This window comes from Saccopteryx bilineata, chromosome 5, assembly GCF_036850765.1.
Source record: "Saccopteryx bilineata isolate mSacBil1 chromosome 5, mSacBil1_pri_phased_curated, whole genome shotgun sequence".
Classification (NCBI taxonomy): domain Eukaryota; kingdom Metazoa; phylum Chordata; class Mammalia; order Chiroptera; family Emballonuridae; genus Saccopteryx; species Saccopteryx bilineata.
Window position 1 is genome coordinate 35,302,770 of NC_089494.1, and position 6,000 is coordinate 35,308,769.

The window sequence follows — 6,000 nt, forward strand, 5'->3', positions numbered from 1 at the left end:
AAGGAGGGTTGTATAGCGGGGGTGAAAGTTCTCCCATGGTAAAGTTAGAGATATTTTTTCCTGGCAGCCCTGGAGAGAGCCGTTAGCTTGAGTTAAAAGAAATGTTTCATGTCTGTTTGTAGGCTCTTCTTCAGCCAAGAAGACCCAGCTATCTTGTCCCCTTACTATGTGAGGGGTAAAAAGACTGAGAAGCGTTAAGAGGTGATTGCTATTCATTCTCCTAGTTCTTCAGGGATACGGGAGAGCTTTAGGGTTTGGGGACCTGTAGGGGTTGAAAGATAGGATTTAGGAGGTTTGCTGATATAGGGTTTCAGATTCTTTGTTTCGCAAGGGCAGGTTTCAGGGTTGGTGTGTAGGATTAGGTAGATTTTTCCAATTTTCTGATTGGCAAAGGTCTGCATGCGGTTCTGTAAGAAACTAGTGAACAAATGTAAGAGGCAAGGTCTAAAAGTTAGAAAAATAAATAGGAGAGTGAGTGGACTAATGGAAGGCAATTGTCAAGATACCCAGGTTGTGCGAAACCACTGACTCCATGTTTACGAATTCACTGGGCTTCAGAGAGAGAGAGAGAGTAGGAATTAAAACAGGGCAGTGTGGCTAGTCCCCCTGTCCCTAGATCTACTTTTATAGAAATTTTTAAAGCAACAAGAAGAGAAATTACCTGTATAGCTTGTTTGGTCCTTAGATTGACGGATAGTATACTAGAAACTGGAAGAGGCTCATGGGGTGGGATTAGGTTGATATTTGGGGTGAGACAGATTAGGGTACAAATTTCTGTACACTTAGTAAGGAGACACATATAGGTGTTGGTCTCATACAAGTAGAAAGCCCCTGATTGGGTGAGGTAGGCTGAGAGGTGAATAGAGAATAGAAGGACAAGGGGTCAGTTTTGTTTCTCTGTTTCTGAGCTCCAGATGGTCAGGGTAGAGGAAAGAGTCGTCCCAATAAGTGGGGAGAGTAGAGGATTGTTAGCTAAGGTGACTGATTAAACATTCTTTGAAAACCAGTTTTCTGACTGTACAACTTCTTTTTTCTCGGTACAAATCTCCTACAACCTGCACAAACCTTCTACAACTTACTTAAACCTTCAGCTTTCATGCACTTTCTTATCCAGAAATAACTGGCCTTCATACCAACTTGCTTTTCCTTTTTATTTCAAAAGTATTTCCATACCTTATACCTTCTATTATCAAAACCATACAATTCGGCCCTGGCCGGTTGGCTCAGCGGTAGAGCGTCAGCCTAGCATGCGGAGGACCCGGGTTTGATTCCCGGCCAGGGCACACAGGAGAAGCGCCCATTTGCTTCTCCACCCCTCCGCCGCGCTTTCCTCTCTGTCTCTCTCTTCCCCTCCTGCAGCCAAGGCTCCATTGGAGAGGAGATGGCCCGGGCGCTGGGGATGGCTCTGTGGCCTCTGCCTCAGGCACTAGAGTGGCTCTGGTCGCAATATGGCGACGCCCAGGATGGGCAGAGCATCGCCCCCTGGTGGGCAGAGCGTCGCCCCTGGTGGGCATGCTGGGTGGATCCCGGTCGGGCGCATGCGGGAGTCTGTCTGACTGTCTCTCCCCGTTTCCAGCTTCAGAAAAATGAAAAAATGAAAAAAGAAAACAAACAAACAAACAAAAAAACACATACAATTCCTTTCTAGTCAGAACTCTTGATTTAAAAATCTTTAACCTTTAGTGACAATTAAATTGACTTTTTTTTTTTTTACAGAGACAGAGAGTCAGAGAGAGGGATAGACAGGGACAGACAGACAGGAACAGAGAGATGAGAAGCATCAATCATTAGTTTTTTGTTGCGCTTTGCAACACCTTAGTTGTTCATTGATTACTTACTCATATGTGTCTTGACCATGGGCCTTCAGCAGACCGAGTAACCCCTTGCTCAAGCCAGCGACCTTGGGTCCGAGCTGGTGAGCTTTTGCTCAAACCAGATAAGCCCGCGCTCAAGCTGGCGACCTCGGGGTCCCGAACCTGGGACCTTTCGCATGCCAGTCCAACGCTCTAGCCACTGCGCCACTGCCTGGTCAGGCAAGTTGACTTTCTTTTTATCCTAGTTTCCCTTTTCCCAAAGCCTGATTAAAACAGTCCTTAGTTTTTTCATATATTTGCCATATGTAGACCAACCAGCTTCAGGTTTGTGGTTGGAGTAAGGCATGTCGTTTTTCTATTTTAGCAGCAGTGGGAGTTGTCAGGATCATGGTGTGTGAACCTGTCCATGTGAAAGTCAGTCCTTGGGTGATGTAATGCTGTAAGTGCCTCTTGGACAGACTTTGAACACTTTGCTGAGTAACCTATAAACCCTGCGGGTACTTAGGGAAAGGGTGATTACATTTCTACACTTTGCAGTTAGAATTTAAGTCCTAGTGACTACTGCTTCTAGCTGGAATTAGCAACAGGTCCCAGCCTAAAATAGGCATGGGGCATTGAGACAAGAGGAATAAAGGAGATATTATACATTAAATAAAGTAACAAACTCAGACTGTCAATACCCACAGTAGAGATTTTTGAAGGATAATTAAAACTCAAATATTCAAGCGAGGCATAGTAGATGGCCCCTATGTTTACAAGAAATGAGATCAGCTTATCTGCTACTTGGAAGAAATATCTTAGGCTTGTGAATGATGTCCTTGGGCCTTCAGTGGCAATTCCCAGCATGCTGGGCAAGGTCAGGTCACAGGTAGCTGGAGCAGGGCTAGAAGAGACTGAACCCTCCCTTCATGGAGCAAGGGGGCAGCTTACCTTCTTGTGTCCCTCTTTCCACAGCAGAGGTGTGCCCCTTGACGGGGCTGGGAAGCCTGGCAGGCTTCAGTTCAATGACCTTTCTTTCCACTCTGGAGCAGGGCCCTGATGGAATTCTATAAAGCCCTTTAGGGCACTGGAGCCAAAAGCTGGTATTTCCTGACTTCTTTTGGGCCTTATTTGCCTTTTCTGTCACTTCCTTTGGCCATTATAGACCTTAAAAGCCATGCTCAGAAGATCTCACTGAGGGGCTTGACTAAGAGCAAAATTGGGAATTCAGTGTTTAAAGAAGCCTATTAGACCGAGGAAAGAAAAGATTTGATCTGTGGTGGTAGGTGGTTGGAGACTGTGGAGGGTCTGAGTTTGATCTAGGGTGAGACTTCAGGTGGTGGGGGTTAAGGTGATGCCTAGATAGACTAGGGACTGAGAATAAAGTTGAGCCTTAGCAGAGAGGACACAATATCACTTCATAGCGAGGAAGTTAAGAAGGGTGGCGGTGTGTCTCCTTGAGGCAGGCAGGGGCTGCAGAGTAGGTTATTTACATATTGTAAGAGAGGACTAGTTTTGAGATTGCATGCTGCTAAATTTTGAGCTAGTGCCTGCCCAAACAGGTGTGGGCTGTTTTGAACTCCTGGGGTGAGACAGTTCATGTAAGTGCTGGGCTGCATTAGTGTCCAGGTAAAGGCAAACAGAGTCAGGGTGTATGTAGAATGGTAAAGAAGGCATTCTTGAGATCTAGGACCCTGAAATGAGTGATGTTTGAGAAAATGTGTGACAGTAACTTGTAGAGATTAGGGACTACTGGATGGAGGGGAATTATTTCCTCATTGATTAGGTGTAAGGCTTGTACGAGGCAATAAGCCCCTGAAGGTTTTCGAACAGGGAGGATGTGGGTATTGCAGGGAGAGTCCGTGGGGATGTGTATACCTGGTTTGAGAGGTGGGTAATTATTGGTTTAAGGCCTTAGAAACAGACACAGTTACACATTAAACAGAGACTTTACATAAAAGTTATGAATTAAGGAATGTAAATGTGAACGTTGTTTCAATTCAAATTATATTAGAGATATTTTCTGACAAGAGATAAGACGGATTACTTACTCACATAGCTTAATATACAACTCTGCTTTTTTAAGTTTTTCAAGATGGCAGGGAGTTGCCAGCATAGAGGGGAGGAAGAGGGAAAGCAGATGGATGGACAGAGTGAATAGCTGGATGGAAAGAAGGGTCAGAATCTGCAGGGAGGAGGAGGAGATTAAAGTATTGGTGTGGCGCCATGTAGTCAGAGGAGTCAAAAGGTTTTAGAGCTCTGAGGAGAACGGAGAAGACAGGGGTAGTGGAAGGCACAGTCTCTGAGGAGGGGGGAGAGGATGGGTCGAAGAAGAAAAAAGACAGCCGAAGCCAGTGGGGTGGGGGAATGGGTCAAAGAAGAAAAAGGGACAGAGCTGTCCATCTGTAAGGAGTGAGGAGGGGTTTAAGAACCCCCTGTGAAGGAAGGAGCCCCTGGCCAGCAGGGGAGGAGAGCGTGGTATTGCAGGTGAATGAGAAAACAGGTTTCTATGAAAGGAGGGGGCTTTCTGGAGTGAAAAAGATTCACAGAGGGACCAGAGAGGGGTCCTGAGAGAGGGGTGCCCTCAGGGGTCAGGCAGAAGAAGAGAGTTGGGAGTCCCTGGAGAAGGAAAGATTAGGAGCAGAAATTTTAGGTGAGGTTTCTTTGGCCAAAAACAGCCTGCGTATAGAAGGTACAGAAATTAAGGACAGGAGAGAAGGGAGAAGAAAAGCCTGCACGTAAGGAATTTCTGATGCCCTCCCCGTCCGGTGGCAGAAATTGTCAAGATCTCTTAGGATATTGTAATCGAATGTCCCATTCTCAGGCCAATGGGAGTCATTGTCTAGTTTGTATTGGGGCCACGCTGTGTTACAGAAGATTAATTCCTTCAGTTTGAGGTCTGAGACCGAGTTTGGTGAGATTTTTTATGAGACATCCTAGAGAAGTCTGGTCGGAAGGCTTAGACTCTGAGGAGCCCATAGTGGAGACAGGTGAGCAAGAGGGGGCATCCCGCCTTTTGTCACTGTCCCAAGAAGAGAGAATCTCCGTGTGGGGGAGTCGTCCCTGATAGAGGTCATCACCACCTGTCAGGGAACTCCGAGGATGAGAAGTCTGAGAGAGGTTTGGCTAGGTGCCTAGTCTTCCGTGCAGTCCACTGAGACTGAAAGTCAAACCCTTCAAAACGTGAGGCGTGTCAGAGAAAACCCATCCGACCAGGAAGGGGTGTTTTTAGAGAGAAATTTAGAGGCCAACTGGGGAAGGGGAAGGGAGAAACTCCTTACCTTCTGGTCCAGCAGGGGTTCAGGACAGGGTTAGACTGCTGGCCAATCAACCTACAATTACACGTCCAAACAGAATCAGGAGTAAGCCCGGGATGAGCTGCCGCTGCCCATTGCTTCCCTGGTTGTAAGTTTGGACGGCAAAGAGGGATCGTCCAGGCAGTTAGTACCCTGTCCCAGGTTTCAGCACCAAATGTTGAAATCTATGGGAATCCGAAAGACCAGAGTAATAGGCTTTATTGAAAGAAAGAAAGGAATTCTGCCGGGCACTTCTCCTGGGGAGAAGAGCGCTGGTTACAGACTAGGGGCGAGTTATATAGTGTTTGAGAGAGCCTGAGGGGATACTGAGACAAAAGTCCTGGTATGTCCAGTATGCTCCTCCTTGGGGGGCTTCGAGCATGTGGGTGTTGAATCAAAAGTTCTGGTATGTCTGGAGCCCCTCCTTGGGGTGCTTGTCAGCTTTTCTGAATTCCTCTATCTCAGGGGCAATAGTCACTCAGTAAGGGTGAATTCTGACCGATAAGCGGAACATCAAGAGGGCAGTTTGGAATACACATATCTACCAGGTACTAGAATATCTGCTCCAGAATTATCTGAAATGTTTGCTATTCTGGGCCCTCTCTTTCAGCTGTCAGCTACTGTCTTAAGAAAGCTTTTACGTCGAGGCAGAACAGAATCTGATTAGTCATTTGAATATGTAATAAGTCATGTTCACTGATCTCAGAAACAAATAGGATTTATTACTTTTATCAGATTAATAAGTGATCTTTAAAATAAAGTTAGAAAAACCAAATTCAAAAGAGCCTAAAAGGTTAACCCCTCAGCCAAGTCATCAAATAACACATAACAGAAGTAATATAGAACTTAATACTTAAGTAATTACTGACCAAGTAATTCTGAAAGCATGAATGAATGAAGGGTGAGAGAAA